Source organism: Amblyomma americanum, chromosome 1 (genome assembly GCF_052857255.1).
Source record: "Amblyomma americanum isolate KBUSLIRL-KWMA chromosome 1, ASM5285725v1, whole genome shotgun sequence".
NCBI lineage: Eukaryota > Metazoa > Arthropoda > Arachnida > Ixodida > Ixodidae > Amblyomma > Amblyomma americanum.
Genome location: NC_135497.1, coordinates 494,306,394 through 494,328,281, shown reverse-complemented (window position 1 = coordinate 494,328,281; position 21,888 = coordinate 494,306,394). Strand labels below are relative to the sequence as shown.

General features: G+C 45.6%; 1 protein-coding gene and 1 long non-coding RNA gene across 3 annotated transcripts in view; one reads left to right on the top strand and one right to left on the bottom strand.

The window, feature by feature from the left end:
- The window catches only part of LOC144116100 (uncharacterized), an 82,738-nt gene that overhangs the window by 41,346 nt on the left and 19,504 nt on the right, over nucleotides 1-21,888 (bottom strand). The gene's annotated exons all lie outside the window — the stretch shown is intronic.
- On the top strand, nucleotides 806-6,364 carry LOC144105338 (uncharacterized). Its single transcript, XR_013308768.1, has 2 exons — nucleotides 806-4,083; nucleotides 5,906-6,364. It is a non-coding gene; the product is annotated as an uncharacterized LOC144105338 (long non-coding RNA).

The window sequence follows — 21,888 nt, the reverse complement described above, 5'->3', positions numbered from 1 at the left end:
GTGAACTTTGAAAATGGGCAAGGTGCCACCTGTTTTTGACACAGAGTGGCACATGACCAGAAATGTTGTTTGAAGTAATGGCCATTTGGCAATCACTAAGTGCCAGCAGACTGGTTGAAAATATGCAGAAATCACTCTTGCTTGACACTTCAGGAGCCGACCATGATGCAGGAATACTTTACTGTGAGACTGTTTATTGCCATGGGTGAACTCCAGAAACGCCACTTTGTAGCACTCTGTATGTAGCCACTGTCTGCAAGTTACCACATCTGTTCTTCCATGGCCGAGATAAAGGTGACCCCCTGCCATCATTTGTATCCAAAGAGTCTCCCTGTGCATCGCTCCCAATATAGTGGCAGTGTTTATCATGCTGTTCGTCCTTTGATACAGCCACATTAGAAGATGCATGCAAAGTTAGTGGGCTTCCTCATAACAGGAACATTGAAAGGACTCTCAAAATGAACACTGAAGCTTGTTTGCCTGGCTGCGTTTACTTCAGAAAGTTTTGCATAATACCTTTTCTGTGTGCTCAACTTACTGCCCTACCATTTCTGTATTTTTTTTTTGTCATAGCAGGGATGAGGGACGTTCTTTAGGAAGGCGATGCATATCATGCGAAACCAGGTGGTGTTTTTCGATTACTGCATGGTTATAGAGGCATGCCTCGTTAATATGGTACTTTCGTCCGCAGTCAAAACTGTCCATAACAAATTGGGAAGAAAAATAAAAAGAAGACATTTATTCAGATATATACACTGGGATTACAGTATGCTTTTGTGCATAACAACAAGCAGTGAATAGCAAATTATAATCTTAGAAACTTGAACATTTTCCTGGTCGCAAAAGTTGTACTGCGGTGCGAAGTGCCTCACAGGCCGTGAGAGACATGATGGCAAGATTCGCACTGGGTGTCCGATTCTGTGTTTGTTGTTGTATCCACAGTGGCCCTGTAGACGACTTGCTTGTTCACCAGTTGTTCATCACTTCCTGGTCTACTGCATCAGCTGCAGGCATTCCTGAAGACTCACGAGGAGGATGTCATTGATGCGCACATTCATTTGCCTGTGACCTTCCTGTGAGGAATGCGGTTTCTTGGCTGCTCTGTATCAACGATGGTGAGCCAATGTATATTTGGGCTTTGTTGGCTATGCAGAATCCTTCCAGGTTTCTGTGTGCGTTTGCACCTTTTGTACTGGAGTTATAGGTTCCCTGGTTCACCTATCTGTTTGCATATGTTTCTGTGTTCATGTTAGCACCATTTACATGTTCCCTAACGAAATTCCAATTCTTGTGCAGGATGTCTGCACAATGACAGACACTGCACTGCTGAGTTGAGCCGTTCCCGAATCTGGCAGTATCGATGCTAGAGTCTGTGCGTCAATGCTGAGGTCAAGTGTTGGACCTGTAACTCCCAAAGTTTAATTTCGGTTCCATTCCTCACTGGTTGGACTAAATTAAATTGTTCTTGCTGCTTATACTTGTAAATTTAGAGCTTTTAACTGCTGTTAAGCTCAGTTCCTCTGCGCTTAACCGCAGTCATATCTGAAGACCAAATACCGCTTAATTTTCACTGCAACTGTTTTTCTTGTGTGCTTTTTTTTCCCGAGTGGTCATCACACTGCAAATGAACAGCTTTGTTTTCATTATTTTTTGAGTGGTTTTGTTCTCTTTGCAGGCGCAGGTTGGTGCAACAAAGGTTGACGAAGCTTCCATTCTTTTCTTTACAATGTTGAAATACTTATGGAGGTGGTCATTTGAAAATTTATTTTCACATCCTGCAGCCTCAGGTGAAACTGTGGCGTGAGGAGCGGAAAAACAATGTACCCCAGTGTGCCCTTCTGAACACCTGCCCGATGACAGCAGGGTCTAATACACTGAATATTGTGCAGTGGAATTTTTTCCTTACATATTTCTTTACACTTTTTTCCCAGAAGTGGTTGCCCTCATCCTACAAAGTAATGCAACTAGTGCTGTGCAGAAAAAAACACTGACATTAGTTTGCTCCCTGATTTTCAAGCTATGCAACAGCTGAAATGCCCAGGGGACTATACCATGAAGCCTTCAGCAACACCCGCCGCGGTGGATCAGTGGTTATGGCGCTCGGCTGCTGACCCGGAAGTAGCGGGTTCAATCCCGGCCGTGGCGGCGAAATTCTAGAGGCCGGAGCCCTTCACTACGGCGTCCCTCATAGCCTGAGTCGCTTTGGGACGTTAAGCCCCCATAACCCTTCAGCAACATTGGCCAAAACGTAGTTAAGGTACTGTGCTTCTGCTAAGTGTGCATCCTTTGAGGACCTGATGCCAACATGGTGTGAAAATGACATTCAAGAGGTGTCTTCACGATAGCTGTCTTCACAAGTTTACGGTGGAATGAATTGTATGGAAGCAGTCCTTTAATAAAGGCACTCTCTCCTCATTGCTCTTCAGAGCAACCAAACTGCCATATATATAGCCAAGAGAAAATCGGACAGCGATTCAATGTCAAAGTGGTTGTTTTCTGTGCCAAACGACCTGCAATCGTTGTGCCAGATGACTAGGCCAACCATTTCTTGCACGAATAGAATGCGAAAAAAAAACATAACATCAGATTTTTTCAGTGCATAGGATTCATTGTACATTGGAACCCGCTGTCTTAGGTGCGGTTTCATTAACGGCAGACTGGGGTACATTTAAATGATTGTAAAAGTCAGAGAATGGTGGTTTCATCAACTTTCATTGCAGAGTATGCAGATGCCAACATATCTTTGACATATTGTAATGGGAAGAAGCATATCTGATAACCCGAGAAATTGTCTGAACAGAAATAATTCATAGTCTGAAAAGAGAAAACTGCACATCTACTCCGGCCGACATTTTACGGCAGAAACCTGCCGTCATGATCATGATTCTTATTCATTCACAGTGCCAGCACTCTTTACTGCATAAGTCTGTGCAAGAGTGCGAACAGTAAATGGCCAGCAGCAGCAGTGCATCATCATTTCCCATGTATTCATTGTGTGTGTACTTAACCAAAAATAAAAATTACGATTACTGACGCTGCAAGACCAGGCCCCTTCTCATCAAACAAGCTATTTCCTACAATGTACTTCGCACCAAGGTACTGCGAGTTTTCTGTTCGAAACATAAGTTAAGGACGTGCACAACAGAGTCCACACAACTTTCTGCACAGTGCGGATGTCAGACGAGTGGTGTATTCCTTCCAGTCCTCATAAATTGGCAGTCAAACCACACCTTCTGTCACATGCAGCGTCACACTGATGTGGATGTTAGTTTTCTCTACACTATGGTACACTGTTAAAGGGAACATGCGGTCGCGTGAAGTTGACTTTCCGCGAGGCGCTGCTGAGGAAAGCCGGAAAGAATGCCGAGCTGATTATGCTCTGGAGTTTTTTTCGGCATTCTGTCCCCAAGCATGGATCTCATTTTTCACACCCACAACACATCGATTACCTCTTATCGCTGCTGAATTGGCTTTTTACTATCTGTGGTCGCGTTTCGTGCGAAATAAGCAACATTTTCTGCGGACTAGATTATCCGTGAGTGACTTGGTTCATATGCCACTTAACGCGTACAGTACACGTTGATAAACAGTAATAAACATGCTGTTCATATTGACAGATTCATGCACTAACACTGCGCCTTGGTTTAATCGGCACCTACATCGCCGAAGCAATAACAAAAAACGCTTTTACAGACAGGCTGAGTGCTGGAAACGCTACAAAGGCTGGAAATGCTACAAAGCATGCGATAAGGATTATCAGTTGATGTCTAAAAAATGGTGTCATTGCATGGCATCAATTTTTTGGGAAGGAAGCATTTGAGTATTTTTTATTTATTTACACATACTGTTGTCTCTTCTCTTAGAGGCATAACAGGGGTGGGCTACACAGCATTTGATTAGAACAATGTCAATAACATAGTTAGGCAGTTCTTTTTGAAATTGATTATTTAGCAATGCACGCAGATCACCGTCCAAGTTATTCCATAATTTAACATTCTGTGGACCTTGATATGCCGGCCTGTTGACATTGCAGATCTGCAAGCTTGAGCCATTTTTGCAAGCCACCCAAGACAAACACATTAGGTAAAAAATTGTGAAGCGTAGTAGTGACGTCATGATGTCATTGTTAAAGAGTTCGGGAAGACGGTACACATGAAAAAAAGACAAGCAACACAACCACTGAAGCAAATGGATCATTACCAACTCGCCCAAACAGAAGCTTTAATTTAGTGGTGATATGTTCACTTTTTCAAGAACTGGTGAGCGGTTTGAGCAGATTTATATCGTACCAGTCTTTTTAGTTTTCATTTACCCACTGCAGTATGTTTTTTCACATTCACACTGCTCTGATATAATAACTACCAGCCCTTCTGACATGTACGATCCTGACAAAACTCAACGAAATTTGGGTGCGCAGAAAAACCCATAAACATGCACGATAACCCATAGCAACATTTCCAAGGCAATCATGGGGGAACATGCACGCTCCATTCACTGGCATAATGCCAGGCAACTGGTACACAAGGCACCAGCACACCATTGAAGTTTTTCCTGCACAGCCACATTCTGCAAACCTTTGAGGCTGACAAAACGGAAGATAGCAGTGCAGCACAAAGTCATGACTGTGACTCATGATTTCTGAATGATAGGATTTAACAAAAGTGGCCATGGAAAACTCTGTCAAACATGCACATAGCTAACATACAACAGAGGAGAACCGTACATTGGTGAGTTGTTGGTATACCATGGCAACAGCAGCACCACAAGACAATGGCACAGGATCAGCACAGCCCCCTAGTTCTTCTGTCAATATCTTTTGGTGCTTATTCTACCACAGATTGAATATTCTATATCCAGTACTTCTCATGATAACTTGGTATCTTGCAAATACTTTAAAATATATATATTTAGAATGAACTTAAACACTTGTACCCATTCTTGAATTACTCATAACATGCTTCAAGTTTTTTTTTTCTGGGAAGAGGGGGGGAGGCGAGATGCTGGCAGAAAACTTCAAACATGTTTGCTACATGGTTTTTCAGCAGCGCAGGGGACAAAGGACGTGACAAGTGCACAGACACGGCGCTGAACTTACAACTGGTTTATTGAGGCGATTTCCACTACTTAAATACAGTGGCAACCAATCTCAAATGAAAAGACAGATACACAAAACAGATCGACGACAGTGACAATTCCTGAGCACAGGTCTACAGTGGCACAAGACCAGCTGCGCACGTTTTTCTATTCTCAACAAGGAAACGTAGTTCTTTATCAGACAGAGCTATTGAGGCAACGCTTATGCATTCATCTTTGAATTTATGGATTTCATGAGCTTCAATGATTTCACGAGTGATTTTTGTTCTATTAACTGACAACACTCAACACAGATAATAGAACAAAAATCACTCGTGAAATCATTGAAGCTCATGAAATCCATAAATTCAAAGATGAATGCATAAGCGTTGCCTCAATAGCTCAGTCTGATAAAGAACTACGTTTCCTTGATGAGAATAGAAAAACGTGCGCAGCTGGTCTTGTGCCACTGTAGACCTGTGCTCAGGAATTGTCATTTTCGTCAATATGTTTTGTGTATCTGTCTTTTCATTTTAGATTGGTTGCCACTGTATTTAAGTAGTGGAAATCACCTCAATAAACCAGTTGTAAGTTCAGCGCCGTGTCTGTGCACTTGTCACGTCCTTTGTCCCCTGCGCTGCTGAAAAACCATGTCACACCAACTTGCCCAAGCTTCTACAGTATCATGTTTGCTACGTCCTTTTGCATACATTCCTCTCAGATATTTTTGGGAACACTGTGTTATCTGTTCTTATAAGTAAACAAAGGTTTTTTTGTAATGCTCCTTTTCTTATTCTCAATTTGCTGTTAACTATTGTTACAACCCTGCTAGGGGCACGTTGTTTGACCCCTCGTTGACCTTACGAAAAAGAAAAAAAGATGTCTCGGGGAAACTACCCGTGGAATCTCCCACGCACGCTCCCCTTGTGTCGGACCGTGAGACGCGACCGACGATGGACAAGATGACGAAAGGAAGCGGGCAGAAGCGCATTCCCGAGGACGAAGTAGCCGCGGAACTCCGTATCCTCCTCGCCCATTCCCGCAAGCCTCAGCGTGCTATGTGCGGCGACTCTTCCGATCTGTGAATCGTGTGGTGAAAGCGGCGGAGCCTCAGTGTATTTAACGAGTGTCCTGAGTACGAACGATCGCTCTGGGCTCTGACGACAAGGCTCATCCAGTTGCTCGACGATATGAACTTTTAATTCTTGACTGTTTGCTCTTTCTCTTTCCTTTTAAATTATGTAATCAAGTTTCATGAAAAGTGCCAGTAAACCCGTTTGTTTTTCGTTTTCCCAAGCTTGAAGTTCCATATTTCTTCAAGCTGAAGGCTCGGACACGTTACCCAACGGAGCCCGGGTTCGAGTGAACCCCTGCGCCACAACACTATGAAATGATTTACTTTTCACTGTTCAGACATTTTTTACAGTTGAACATAGTCTCAGCAGATACTTTCTTGTTACACAGTACTCAGTACCATAAGTAACTGTTTTCATGAAAAGTATTTTCAACAAATCGGTTTTGCACTAATCTGCCCAAACTTTGACCTACAGCAAATAGATCTGAAAAAAACGCAAAAGACTTTACTGCCACTCAATGTTATTTCACAATATCAGCATACGGTGATGCCAAGTTCAGCAATACATAGTACCACAACTTGTTTGGCAGACTTCGCTACAAATGTATTAGGCTGTCTTGCCATGCTGTTGCCAAATACAAGACATGTTAACCAGTTGTAGCATTTGTCATTATGAGCAAGCAGTGGTGGTGAAAAACACTTACAGTAAAAAAAGGAGAAAGAGAGAGAGAAGACGCTATCAAATACAAATGCTTTGCTAAAGCATGTTGATGACCTCTGTTATCACTAGTTATGTCAAACTGAACTGGTAGCCGCGTTCACACTCATTTGAGGTGCTGAATCGAGCTGAACTGGTCAGAAACGTGCTTATGGAGTGTCTTTATATGGTCATGAAGACATAAACTGTACAGCAATTGTAAACGTTGTCACTGTCATTTTGGCTCAGGAGGGCTAATATGAAAGTACTACTTCACGAGGTCTAACTGGCTCACAGAGTTAATGTGGAGCTTGATGTTGATGATGACCTTGGCAAACATAATAAAATAAATATTGCCGCGACTGGGATTCAAACCCGCGGCGGCGCGAGCAGATCAGTTTCGCTGGCCTGTGCACGAGAGCACTATGCTGCTGCCGCAGACGACCCCGGCTCGCGTTAAACTGCAACACACGCTCGCGCTGTGCAATGCATGTCGTCGTCTTCCATCAACTAAAACTACTCCAGAACTAATCTCGTCGCCAGAAGTGCCGACGACCTAGCAAAGCAAAACCATGAGCCAACCAGGCTAAACACGTGCTTTCACTCATACACTCGGTTTAACTACGTTAAAACCCTACCATTCCACCCCCCCCCCCCCCCCCTTGTGCGGTACCCGTTTACTATACAGGGTCACAGTGGCTCTGAGCTCGTGCACTGCGCTCAGTATTTCTAAGAAAATTAACTGTGTGAACTCGCTTAATTGAACAGGTCAGGCCTGAAGTGATCAATTTCGAATCACGTCACACGGAGGTACTATCGGCAGGCAAAATTTACGAGGTGGGAGTGTACGGGGAAGAAGAAGATTGGTTTTGGGGGAAAAGAAATGGCGCAGTATCTGTCTCGCATCTTGGCGGACAGCTGAACCGTGCCATAAGGGAAGGGGTAAAGGAGAGACTGAGAGAAGAAAGGAAGAAAGATGTGCCGTAGTGTATGCCTCCGGAATAATTTCGACCACCTAGGGATGTTTAGCGTGCACTCACATCGCACAGCACACGGGCGCATTTGCGTTTGGCCTCCATCGATAACGCGGCCGCCGCAGTCGGGTTCGAACCCGGGAACTCCGGCACAGTAGCTAACTTGCATTCGCCACACGCTGGTAGCATTTTTAAAACACCAGGTCGCGAGGAAGCCCCATAATAACTTTTCTTCCCCGAGAGCACGCACCCCAATAACTTTTGCTGCTGGTGGTACATACATTTACGCGGTATGAACTCGACTCTATCCGATAGGATTACGCAGCACTAAAAGCCTACGAAAAGAAAAGTGACCATATGGTACCTCAACTGCTGTTTTCCCAAAAATTAGTACAGTACTAACGAAGGCCGTGTAGGTAGCCGCGCAGCACGGAAAGCTCACCTGAACTGTCTCGAACGTGTCATACTTGAACACTGCAGCATAACTTTTTTGCTTGCGCTTAAAAATGCACTCAGTGTTACAACAAACGCAAGAACAGCAGCAATCCAGCCACAGATACAAACGACCCGCGGCACGCAGGATGATGCTGATGTCGATGGGCAGGCCGTCCCAGGCAGATGGCGCTACAACACTATCTACGATCTATTTTTCTATCTATTTTTCTGCAAATGATACGAAATGCGCTGGAAACATGGCTCAGAATTATTAAGAAATGACACCACAATAGCACCATAAAAACAATGAAAGCTGACAGCTAAAATAACGAAAGTACAGATTTTAGACAAAACTGCCAACCGTAAAATCAAAACCGAAACTCTGCAAAGAATGCACTTGGAAGGCAACTTCAATTTTTTTTTTTGTCATCGAAGCGCGTTGACCTACAGCTGCACCAACTTGAGTCTCAATTTCGAAGCGTGAAAATGTTATTTCTAAAACCGGCACCATTTTTTTCCTGTCCGAGTAGCGACAGCGCCTGCGTCACGGCAGCGGCAGATCTGCCAGGCATGAGAAGTATTTCAAGAAGAAATTTACAAGCTACATATGTACACCGTAGGTCTAGATACTCTTTCTCGAATCAAATGCTCTCTCGTAACCAAAACAAGATTGGTTTCGGTTCCATAGCGTGCACTGCCATCAGACAGTACACGGGCCTCTAGCATTAACGCCTCCATCGAAATGCGACAGCCGACGCGGGATCGAACCCGCGTCTTTCGGGTCAGGAGCCGAGAACAATAACTACAGCAGCGGCTGAACGGAGGTGCTGGCATTCATGGAGGTACATGGAAGGTATGGCGAAGCTATTATAATTGTGCAGTCTCAACCCCTTTTCTCGAGGCGTCATATCTCGTTTCACAATCGGATGGGTAAAGATTGCAGGCTGAGAAAAGCCGCGTTTACAAGAATAAAGCAGTGCCGCACCGCATATTTCGCGGACGCGACACGCCACTATTCACATATGTACTATCGGGCACAAAAGTTTGCGGGACGAGAGTTCTTGGAAAAACGTTTATTGCAGCTCCACCTCGCTAGTCAGTCGCCAGAGAGTGTATGAAGTATACTAAAGAGTGCTTGGCTAAGGTGGCCTAGCTTGGCGATTATCTGGGCCCTTGGGAAGTTTCGACTATCATAATGACCGTCCTTTAGACGTGGTCACCAACCACCATGCCCTATGCTGGCTTTCTTCGCTAAAAGATCCCTCCGGTCGCCTGCCATGGCTCGATGGGCTCTCTATCTACAAGAATATAACATACGTGTCGTATATCGGTCGGGCCGCAAGCACCATGATGCTGATGCCTTGTCCCGCTCCCCGCTATTGGCCGAGCTTGCCAGCCTCTCTGCCCTCGAATCCGCTGCGCCTTCGCTCAACACCTGCGACATGACTTCTGAGCAGCGTAAAGATCACTGGATTGCCTCTCTTCTTGACTTTCTCTCTGCCCCATCTACGGCACTAGCGTACCGCACGTGGAAAATTTGTAAATTGTAGGGTTTAACATCCAAAAACAACCCGCCAGCTACAAGGGTCGCCTTAGTGGAGGGCTCCGGATTAATTTCAAGCACGTAAAGAAGACTGAAGAGACATACACCTAATGCAATGTGACCATGCTACCTCGAGAACTTTTGCATAGGCTGTCAGAAGCAAAAGGCCAAGGGCTATCCCGAACTATTTACTGCGTAGTGTCTCATGGTGTCAGAAGCTTCAAACCATTTAGCTAAAGAGAGCTAATTGATCAACAGCTCAGAGCGAGACTAACACCGTTCTTACTTCAGGTTGTTGATCAATTCGACCTCACCATGATATCTGCTAGGCATCCTGGTTAGCCTAAATGTAGAGTGACTGCCCAGGCAAGCAGTGGTCCCTGGTTTTATCCCCAGACTAAGACGAATTTTCCTTCAGCTGCAAAGCTTCTGAGAAAGCTGTCTAGCTTTGCTCTGCAACCGTATAACTGCGATCAAGTAGAAACTCATGAGTAATTACAGCCTAATTGAAATTCACTTCGCCTCTAGTGCTTCCCTTAAACACTTTGGACTACATTGTGATTGTGCATTCCAAGAGCATCTTCCATTCCCCAATATTATCCTTGCCCTAAAACAGTTAGCAATCTGAAACTCAAAACAAAACAAGAGGCTCCAGGCTGACACTGTCAAGAGGAATTTCCTATTCAGTCTTTAAGAATATATGCATCCTATTGTAACGATATTTTTGATACAGCATTGCGTACAGACTTAGGACACAAATTAATCACACTATCACTTTACAGTTCCATTCAGTGCCTCTCACGATGAACCTTCATGCCTACTCTTTGGTTATAAGAGGGTTTTTGCTGCAGTGCTGCCTGCATTACCTTTTCCTTTCCAATTTCCTATTCTTCTTTTGCCAAGACTGTGGAGACTGATTGCACCTGTTTCAGTTAATAGGTATATTTAGCAGGCTAGTAGCTGAAGTCCACAGAGTGTTTGAAGTTACTTTCCTTGCAATGGAATAAAATGGAGCAGGAAGCTTTTAGATAACTGGATTCTAATGCTGCAAACCTGTTGGACCTATGTGCTTTCTGGCAGTTTCTCAGGGCCATCATTCTGCATTTTTGGAGTACACTGAAACTTAGGATTAGAGACAATGTTAGATAATGCTTTGCGCAACATGCATGGAAGCAACTTCAATTTTTTTTTTGCCGTAGCTGCAATCCTAGCAGGATGACCTAGAGCATGAACTAACACATGCTGACGTTTTGAGTTTAGGTTCCCTGTTAGGCTTTCTAGAAACTATATGCTTGCTGCATGAAGTCGAGGGTTGGACGGAAACCTGTCTGGTCGGGGCTGTACGTGGAGAATGCAGAACACCGAGCAAAATAAAATGAACTCCTAAATGACGTTTCAGTTCCCACACGAGAGCCTTGTTCACAAATAGGTGCAGACGTTTAAGGCTGGCTATTTAAGCTTGAAAATGTGCCCTAGGCAGCGGGCGTATTCACTAGGAAGTGCCCCGTCAGTGCAATTAAGAGTGTGTTTGGTTGCCTGAATCAATAAGGACTCTAGATATAGACAGCTCTGGAGATTCTTTTCTGTTTTCAAAATGCACGCGTTGCTCAATCTATATGATGCTGCTTGCTTTCAGAATTTTCGGCGAGTGCATTTGACGAAGCTTTCTTGTTTGCAGCATCATACTGGTGTTGTTTCAACCTGTCAACAAAGTTTCCACTTTCACCCGCATGCACATGGTTTTACAGTCTCTGCACGGTATACTGTACACTACGCCCGGAATTTTTTTTTTTTTTTGGTGCGGACAACAGCTTTATACCTGGCTTGAAAAGTGATGATATTCTAGAGTTTCGTTTTTATTCATTATTCTCAGCAATCACTGTCTGCAACTCTCTACTAACAATCATCACATCATCTAGTACAGAAGCACCATTCCATAAAAGGTTGAAAAAGTGTGTACTTTTTAATTACCTTCATTTGCCATGCCAATGAACCCTGTATTTATTGTGTATGGCTTTTATCGCTTGAGTGCTTTTGTATAGTATTGTGTTCTCTTTTTGCCATGTTCCTTAGTGAGTTTGTAAAATTGAGCATGCTTAATCTAATTTTTTGTTGTGATTATTAATTCCTGCTGCACCTGTTTTCCGATATGTAGTTGCTATCTGCCATATGTTTAATATGCGTCCTATATACAATTGATAACAGGAGGTCCCCCTGACAGTTTCTATTCGGGCCTCCTCCTCTACTAATTTATTTACCTCATGTCTGCACTAGTTTTTGATTACGATCCATAGCGCAGTAACAAAACAGGGGACAAACACAAGCGCTAATAGTCATACGCATACCCACTAGCCCGAACCATCACCTTGCTAGTTTTTGAATAAACAATAATGTATGTCAAACAAAACTTTGCAGTGGTTATTCGTCATCTGCATGCCGTATTGCTTACATACTGTTAGATTCACACCGCCTGCTAAGCTAGACCGCATGCTGGAGGTCAGATTTTGAGTTAACGGGATTGGTATATTATTCCAAGATGTTAACTGGCCAAGGTATTTGGTTCTGATGATATTCCTCCAGTGTAATTCAGAAATTGTGTATGATTCACCAACTCTGCTAAAAGCTTTGCAAACTGTTCACATCACCTTTACAAGAAAGTGCTGTAATCACTTTGATAGGTACAGAGTTAATCATATTACTTTATGAACAAGCAAGAAATTTATGTTTAGGAGTGCTTTTTATCTCAGGCCTTGGATTAAGCATGTGTATTACATTTGCAACGAGGCAGCCATCAGCTCCGGGTTTATTACAGTAGAGATTCGGTCATTTGCAAAGTGATTTGAGAATACAGCTGATAGTCAAGTCTGACCTATACTTGAGTATGGATGTGTTTGTTGGGGCTTGCATACATGGCCACTTATAAGTAATTTTTAAAAATTCACAACAGTGCTGCTTGATTTCCACCGGGAAATTAAAAACAGTAACTCAGAATGACAGAGCAAATATTGCAAACTGAAATAGAATCAGCAGCAAAACGACCACGGGAAAAATCTTTGATTAAAATCTTTCTACAATATTTACTTGCTAAAACTGCTGTAAACTGTGAGAAATATTCATATTTGAACAGCGCAATAAAACAACGGGACACAACGAAGAAAGGACACCACAAGCGCTGACTCGCAACTAGATTTTTAATTCACGTCAAAGCATCTCAAATACTAAGAACGCCAAACACAAACAAGAGGGAAAACCAAAAAAACGACACAAAGCTGATAATCATCCCCACAACGGTGACAATCAGCACGAGCGCGCGACTACACATCTTGGCCGGATAAGAACATCATCTCTTTATCAGTTAGTGTGACAGAAGGATCACTAATGCAGCTATCAGGTTCCAAGCGGATGTGAAAAGCCTCCAAAATTTCCCGCGTTAGGCTGTCATTATGTTTTCCTAGGATGACAGTGTTAGACAACAGAGGGGTGCAAGTACTTTCTCTCCAGTGACGGGCAAGGTTACAAGAAGACCCATTATCTCGGGACCTGTGGTGCTAAGACGAGCGTTGATGCGACGTCCTGTCTGGCCAATATAACTCAAACCGCAAGTGCACGGAATCCTGTAGACAACCCCCACATTACAGGGCACAAAAGGGTTCTTATGGTTGGTCTGACAACCCCCACTCTTTTTCTTCGCGGTTGTTGCCTTAGCCTTCTCTTCCACCTGCCTGCAAACACCTCTAAGTTTTCTAGGCGCTGAAAAAACCACATCAACATCGTATCTCGCCGCAATATTCTTTAAACCATGCCCCACACCATGCGTGTAAGGCACCACCACAAAATTTTTTTTCCTGTTTTGGCTTATCCCCGCTCATGATCAATTTAAGAAGCTTATCGCATTCCCTGGAAATCGCATGAGAAGGGTAACCGCTAGATTTCAATCGGCCAACTTGACGCAAAATGCTTTAGTTGATTTGACGTTGAATGCGACGTTGAATGCGTTGAATGCGACGTGCCGGAAGAACACCTAGCAACTCTCAAGTTGGGACCGAAGTTTGCATATGAGCCACGGTTGAAAGCTACCGAGAAACTTGCCTTGTCAAAGAAAATATTCCGGTTGGCAGGCAAAGATAGTCAGTTTCAATGCATCTCGGAATATGTCGAAGTTTTCGAAAGAACAAAAGAGAAACCACGGAATTACCCGCATGAAAAAGCTCGTTGACTTTGCTGCATCTAGTGGTCTCAGGTTAATGGTCGCCGACAAGGAAGGGTGCTTCGTCGTTCTCCCTGCTGGCACCTTTGAAGAAAAAGCGCATCAAGCCTTAACGAAGAATTTCAAGTCCGGAACTTTCAGAGCTAACAAAGTCAAGGCAAGTACCCTTCGTCTTTTGGAAGAGAACAACTTGCAACGCCTCGCGGCTTCTGTTAAGAGCGCGAAAGGATCGCACCTTCAGGTTTTCTTTTCTGCAAAGACGCATATGGGCAATGTTCCCTTCAGATCTATCGTGTCTGAGCACGTCACTTGGCAGTTCTTCGTGTCCAGCTATCTTCAAAAGCATTTGTCGTGTTTGATAATTGAGGATCCTTTTCACATCTCTAATTCTGGTGCTATGGTTGACTTCCTAAAATCCAATAAACCGGGAAGGTGTGATGCTTTCAGCATTGATGTGCAAGACCTATATTATTCTCTACCTCATGATTAGCTCATGAAAAGTGTAAAAATGCGCATCGCTGATCACAACAATGAAACTGATTTTATTGCTAGATGTGGTGTGTCCCTTGAGAGCTTCTTAGAGATTCTGTCTTTTTACCTCCGTTCAACTGTCATTGAATGGAAAGGGAAATCGTTTGCGCAGAATGATGGAGTGTGCATAGGATCTAAAGTAGCACCTGTGTTAGCCAATATCTTCCTTGCCAGGGTAGACAGGTCCATAGACAGGAGATGTGACGGGTTGGTTCTGAGAATTTTTCGGTATGTCAATGATTATATTCTTTTTGTTAAGAAGGGTTACTTGACGCGTAGCGTGGTAGATGTTCTGAAGGTTTTCAGAGAATGCGCGATGGGACTAACTTTCATGACTGAACTTCCTAAAGAAGATGTACTTAAATTTCTGGATTTAAGACTGTTGTTGGAAGAGCGTCATGTCTGTTGGGAATACTTCCCTCGCTCTACCAAGTCTTTTCTAAATTACCAATCAGGCCACACAAAACTGGTAAAAAATGGCATTGTTTTTTCTAGCCTGAAATCTGCAGGTGGAAGAGAAGGCTAAGGCAACAACCGCGAAGAAAAAGAGTGGGGGTTGTCAGACCAACCATAAGAGCCCTTTTGTGCCCTGTAATGTGGGGGTTGTCTACAGGATTCCGTGCACTTGCGGGTTGAGTTATATTGGCCAGACAGGACGTCGCATCAACGCTCGTCTTAGTGAGCACCACAGGTCCCGAGATAATGGGTCTTGTAACCTTGCCCGTCACTGGAGAGAAAGTACTTACACCCCTCTGTTGTCTAACACTGCCATCCTAGGAAAACATAATGACAGCGTAACGCGGGAAATTTTGGCGGCTTTTCACATCCGCTTGGAACCTGATAGCTGCATTAGTGATCCTTCTGTCACACTAACTGATAAAGAGATGATGTTCTTATCCGGCCAAGATGTGTAGTCTCGCGCTCGTGCTGATTGTTACCGTTGTGTCGTTTTTTTTTGGTTTTCCCTCTTGTTTGTGTTTGGCGTTCTTAGTATTGAAGATGCCTTGACGTGAATTAAAAATCTAGTTGCGAGTCAGCGCTTGTGGTGTCCGTTCTTCGTTGTGTCCTGTTGTTTTATTGCGCTGTTCAAATATGAATCAATACCAACTCGCCCAGTTCGCAGCTTTAATGTGAGAAATATACTCAACCAACAACTTAATTACATATTGAAGCATTTCAAGGTAAAAGAGCCTTCCTTAAAGGGTGATGTTTTTCATTCTTCTGCTTTTTACCTATCCTAGTGTAGAACAGCTTAGTGTCAAGTACTGTTCATATATTATCCAATGGTGCTTTCTTCTATGATTTCAATGAGTAGACGGTTTTCTTTTTCAATATTTTTAACCCCTTGGATGCTATAGTGTGGTGCAAGTAACTCTTAAAAAATATATTGATGTTCAGAGAAGTAGCCACCTTTTTTTTTTATTCTGAGGACACTAGATAAGCTCCAAGCCATCAAAGGGAGGCTCACTACACAACATCAAAAGAGTCATTATGCATTGGAGAAAAGGAGCAAGCACATAAACCAAGCATGGAAAGCAGGTCTCTAAGTGAGAGAAGCTTGCACTTTCAGAAGCAATATGACTTATGTTTAGGACCTACCAGATCACAGATTGCAGAACATATGTGGATGCCACATCGAGCTCAGATTAGACACAGAGCAGTGGATGCAATATTAATAATGACTACTGTTTGCACTCTGAACAGTTTATTTAGGGGAGGTTGTGCTTGGTGGGATTTTTCCCTTCCTGTGCCCAATGTTAAGATAAGACAGCAAGTATATGCCATCGTGAAACTGTTTGCAACAGTGTCTAAATTAAGGAAATGATCTTACAGCCCAATGCACTGTTCTAGGTTACCTGACACAATTGTCACTTCAGCTCCTTTATTTCAGTTTCGCCTAATCAATCATGCGACAACGTCACCCGTAACCGCAGCTTTCATGAGAGGTGTGAGATAGATATGAACGTTTGACGATTCAGCAATTTGAAAAAAAAATGTGCCACAACCCAAGACGAAGAATGGGCAAAATGAGTATGGACTGTCGTGAAAATATTTGCAGTAAACCACGAAAATATACGTTGAAAACCTACATCATACAAAAAACACTCCTGCAGGGACATTACAGCAGCCCCGCTAAGAGAAAAGACTCAACAAAGCGACGGTTACGCAGAAAAATCACCGACAATGAAACAAAAGTGCCAGCAGGAATGTTGGCTTGCTCATTGTGAAAGGCCAGGAATTTTACACACTGCCTGTGACACTCACGCGTAATGCAGGCCAGGCTAGCGTTACTACAATACAACTTGGGCCTGGCAGACGCTTGCATTTGTCGGGAACGGGCGAGGGCAACACTGAGCTTGGCTGCAGCCTCTGTTTTGGCAACATTGCACTTGTCGGGAACGGGCATGGGCAACATTGGGCTTGCCTGCAGCGGCTAGCAAACGGAAATACGCCGCCGGGGCGCTCTGACTGGCCGTGTTCGCGTGCTGCGCGCGCTTTCTCCATCCGCGTGCTCCTCGTGCCCGTCTCCTCGCGGGCGCGGCGGATGCGAGCACAGCCTGACGACTGCACAGTGCGCCGTTTATGTCCATCGCTGGGCAGTTTTTACGCGGTGATCGAAGTGGCACGTGGTTGCATAAAGGTGGGGAAGCGTCTTGCTTGACTTGTGGGCTTCTATGGAATGACGCATTTGCTTACTGACGTGTGTGCTGTCAACAAAAATTACCCAGGTGGCAGGAATCGTTCAATGCGAAGTACCGGTGCATTATCGCGCGCTGCAGTATTGATTAAAAATAGTACTACTTATCCATCACCGGTGGCAACAGGAGAGAGCACTGGCGGGCACTTAATATATGTGCACTTACTCGGCCGACACCATGTAAAGTGGCGGCGCATACAACTGCGAAGGCGAATATGGCAGACACGATTCCACATGTGAACTAACCTTGTGTCTGTCGTACACACGAGTAGCAGTGTGGCTCTACAAATTACACTGTAGCTAGACCATTGTTGTCCGTAACGCGTTACAAGTAACGGCGTTACCGGTAACGCAATACTTTTTTCGGTAAATTAGTAATGTAGTCGTTACCAATTCGGAACTGCAACGGGTAACGTACTTACGTTAACATTTTTCGGTAACGGGAGGTGCCACGTTACTAGTTACTTTGTGTTCCAGTTGTGACCCACTCCGCCCCATTTTTTAGAAAAAAAAAGCGCAGAACACCTAAAGTGATGTAAATAAACAAAATGCACAGGTGCTCCCGACAACCCGTGTTGGGGTTCGCATGCATGCCAGCAAACAGCTGCCCTTGACAACGCACCCTACTAAAAAAAGAAGGAATAGCCATAAAGCACGAAACACCTGCACGAACACGCATTCACACACTTGCCTTCACCTACCTCCCCTTCCCAAACCACTCACACACACACAGCTTTTTACAGAGTGGAAGCATGCCGATCATTTTGGAACATCACATTTTCCAGAATTACTCTAAATTTGTTGAGAGTTCAGCGATGTTTTCTTTGTGAACTTAGAATTGATGATGGAGTGTCATTTTGTGCTTAATGCCACATTCATAAGATGGCTTCATCATGTATTACACACTTAGAATCGAACACATGTAACTCTACAGGCATCTTTAGGCTACTATAACATTGCTAAGCTCCCGCACATTTGTGCAAAGTATTCTCGTTAAATCAGGATATCGCGTAAAACCGTTGTTTAGGATAGTTGTTATTTGGGAAATGTGAGCTTTATAAAATTGTTATCGTAAGTTCTTAAGGTGACGAAAACTTGACATTTATGGCCATGAAGTAACGGCAAAGTAACGTACGGTACTTTTTTCGGTAACGGTAACGATTATGCGCTACCTTTTTTGTAGGTAACGTAGGGCGGTAACGCGCTCTTTTTAACGTAACCAGTAACGTATTTAGTTACTTTTTTCGGTAACGCCAACAACACTGAGCTTGACCTCGGGCGGCCGTGCAATAGTGTTACGTGCCCCGTCGATGCGCATCAAAACTGAGTTGCGCCAGCGGTTTGTGAGTTTAACGTCCTAATTTTGTACGTAGATTGTGCGCAAAGCCGTTTCTGAAGGGCTCCGTAATAACAGGTATTATTTTTAGATATCCGTATGGTAAATACGCCATATGCTGTAAATACGACCATATGGCAGAAGCGGCTAAGCAAGCGCGACACCGGCAGGAAAGGCAATGCGTTACCATATTGGTCGCATCAGCCGCACGCCTATGCTAGCACTCTCAAAGCTCAACAGAATGGGATTCATTAATGCGCACCTATATTGCGAAATACGCTTTCGTATTTCGCACAAATCTAAACGCGGCGCGATTTGATCTGTGACACTGGGGTGAGCAGCATAGCGCTAAATCCATTGAAACACCGCGCAAACGGAAAAGAAAAAGGTAGCAGAAACATGTCACCAGCACGCACGGCGGAAGCAAGCAGATCGAGCCGAGCTAGCACTATTTGAAGACACGAAGAAAAAAAAACGCGAAACGCATTCGTGCAGCAGCTTCGTTGGAAGGTAGGCTAAATTTCAGTTTTCACTTCGTACACCACGTGGTTATGCGCTCTGGGCACAAAACTATGGCGTGACGAAAGCAGCGCCCTTTTGGACTGTTTGCTTGACGCCGCGCACACAAGCTGCTCCCTCTCTGAGCCACGAAAGCGCGCGCAAATTTTCGTAGCAGTGTCAAAGCGTGCGGAAAACCCTCGAGCGGGCGCGCTCTTCTCTCACAACGGCGTCCATGCACGAGCGGAGAGAGCATAGCGCGCGCGAAGCAAGCTCCTCTCTCAACGGCGCCGAAGAGCGAGCCAGAAAGAACGATTTCGCGCGCGCGAAACTCGTTTCTTCACGTGCGGGCCAGGCAACGCACAGAAGTCAGTGGCGAAGCTCGTCGTCCTGCCCGATCAATTAGGAGGAATCGCTCGGAGAGGGCGCTGGTCACTGGCGTCCGCAGCGCCCTCTGGCCCAGGTTGTGTCCCCTATCGGGGTGTTGCTGCGAACCTGGAGAGTAAGTTCTACCGGGTTCGTCAGCTCCCTGCCAAGGTTGAGAGCGGCAGGTGTGTACCCAGTCGAGCGGTTCACGGTCGACCTGAGAGCAAACCCAATCTCGGGGAGACAGGTGTCCCAGTCGCTGTGCGTCTCCGCAAATGCAACGAGCATGTGCTTGATGTTGCAGTTCACGCGTTCCGTGGGATTCGCCTGGGCGTGATACGTGGTTGTTCTCCTGTGCTTAATGCCAAGGGCCGCACAGGAGTCCACGAAGAGTTTGGCAGTGAAGTACGATGCATTGTCCGCTATCAACTGCCCGGGGTAGCCGAATCGTGTGAACACCTCGATTAGCTTCCCCATGATTACGCGTGCCGTCAGCTTTCGAAGTGGGAACAGTTCCACCCATTTGCTGAAATGGTCTGCGACAACGAGCAGGAAGTGGTTTCCACTCGGAGTCCTGGGGTAAGGTCCCATGACGTCACAAGCCACAATTTGCCAAGGACCCTGGCTATTGATCGGCTACATGAGCCCGGGTGTGCGTCCACCACGCGGCTTGGCCCTTTGGCACACGTCGCACGAGCGGCCGTAGCGAACCGCATCCCAGGCCAGGTACCGAGGCGGCACAACATGAGGTAAGACTTAGGGCCAGTCGCATGCCCAGCGATGCACGTATCGTGAAAGTAGCTTAAAAGCGCTCCTCTCAACGCGCGTGGAACCACCACCTTGAAGGACTCGTGTGTATCCTTCTCGGAGGGGATATATCTCAGCAGGATGTCATCAGAGTCGAGCAGATAGGATCCATCGCGCTCACAGCATTACGAGCTGTGTTCGAGCGCCCCGCACGGACAACAATAGCAGTTACCTCCATGTGCGCTGCGGCCCCGCCGCCTGGCTCCCTGAGCCCGTCGAACACTTTTCGACAAAATGGATCCTCCCGCTGTGCCTCCAATCGCTCTTTTCTGCTGAAAACGCTAACCACTGTTGAGATTCAGGTAGCAGCATCCCACCGCTTCCACCAGTTATTGGGATGGGGTAGCGTGGTCGGGCCGAAAAAGGGACGAGGACGATCGGAGGAAGAAAACTGGGAAAACTTTATACAAGGACTATTTACATTATGTACAAGTACGGGCAACTGAGAGGGCTTCTCAGTAAAGAGAGCTTCATAGGAGTCGGGAGTCTCTGATACCTCTCAAGAAGGGGGCTCTCTTGGCATCAAACCAGCAGCTCCTTAAATACTCTTCGTATTCCCCAGATCCCTAGCTGGGGAATACAGTTTGAAGACTCATGTCCAATCACACGATGGCACTGATGGTACCACCCATGGTAGGGCGGTCCTGATGCTTTTTCGCAGTTCGGTCGAGTGAAAGGGAACAGGACCCGGTCACGTTGTCGTCCTCGCGACTTCCAGGTGGCCGCGCACGTGCGTCCGGAGGGCAGCTGCATGACACAGGAATGCGGGCTGTCTCCCCGCAGGTGTCGAAAGAGCTTGACTGGTGACCGGAACGCTGAGGCTCTGTCGCAGGTGCGGCACTCGGGCAATTGTTCAAATCCAGCGTGACTAAAGGGGACCACTGGGCGAGGACCGGAACGAATACTCTTATGGTCTTCGCTGACATTCCTGTTGAGCACTATCGTTGCTATGGGGACACTATTGTTGTCGTTCCCTCTGGCAATGCTGCAGTCAAGTGTCTTCGCCGAATTCCACAGCAGGAAGTAAGCGCGATCACAACACCACTGAACTGTCGAATTCCAAGTGGTTCACGCTTTCGCCCTGGGACGTTGGGTAGTCCCTTCCCTCGGGGCGTTGGGTGAGCTTCGCGGCAGTCGCGCTGCTCCGGCTGTTGGGCGCGGCGGAGTGTCACTTCCCACGCCATCAACGGGCGCGCGCGAAAGTGCGTCCGCCACCACGTTGTTTTTACCCCTCCCCCTGTAGCGCACGGTAAAGTCGTAACGCTCAGAGTAGCGCCCAACGCGCTAGGCGTCCGCTCGGCTCGCCTAGGCGCTTCAGCCACGTGAGTGTCATGTGATCAGGCTCAATCAAATCTAATACATTTTATTTTCAGGGTGTGTTCTGCGGAGTTGGCTCATACAGCCTAACGAGGTCTCTGCCCCGTTTTGTTCGTACAGCGTAGCAAAAAAAGTGCACTCAACATAGAAATTTCAGTTTTCCATTCGACATCCAACAAATATAAGTGGCACCGAGACGATGTGCACCGGACAGCAAGCCTGGGTGGCTCCACCGGATCTGCAAAAATTGCCGAAACGCTCTCCGCGTGCCTTTAACGTAGGTCACGGGAGGGGAACCGGCGTCCGCAGGGTCCTCGTGGCACAATGCCTA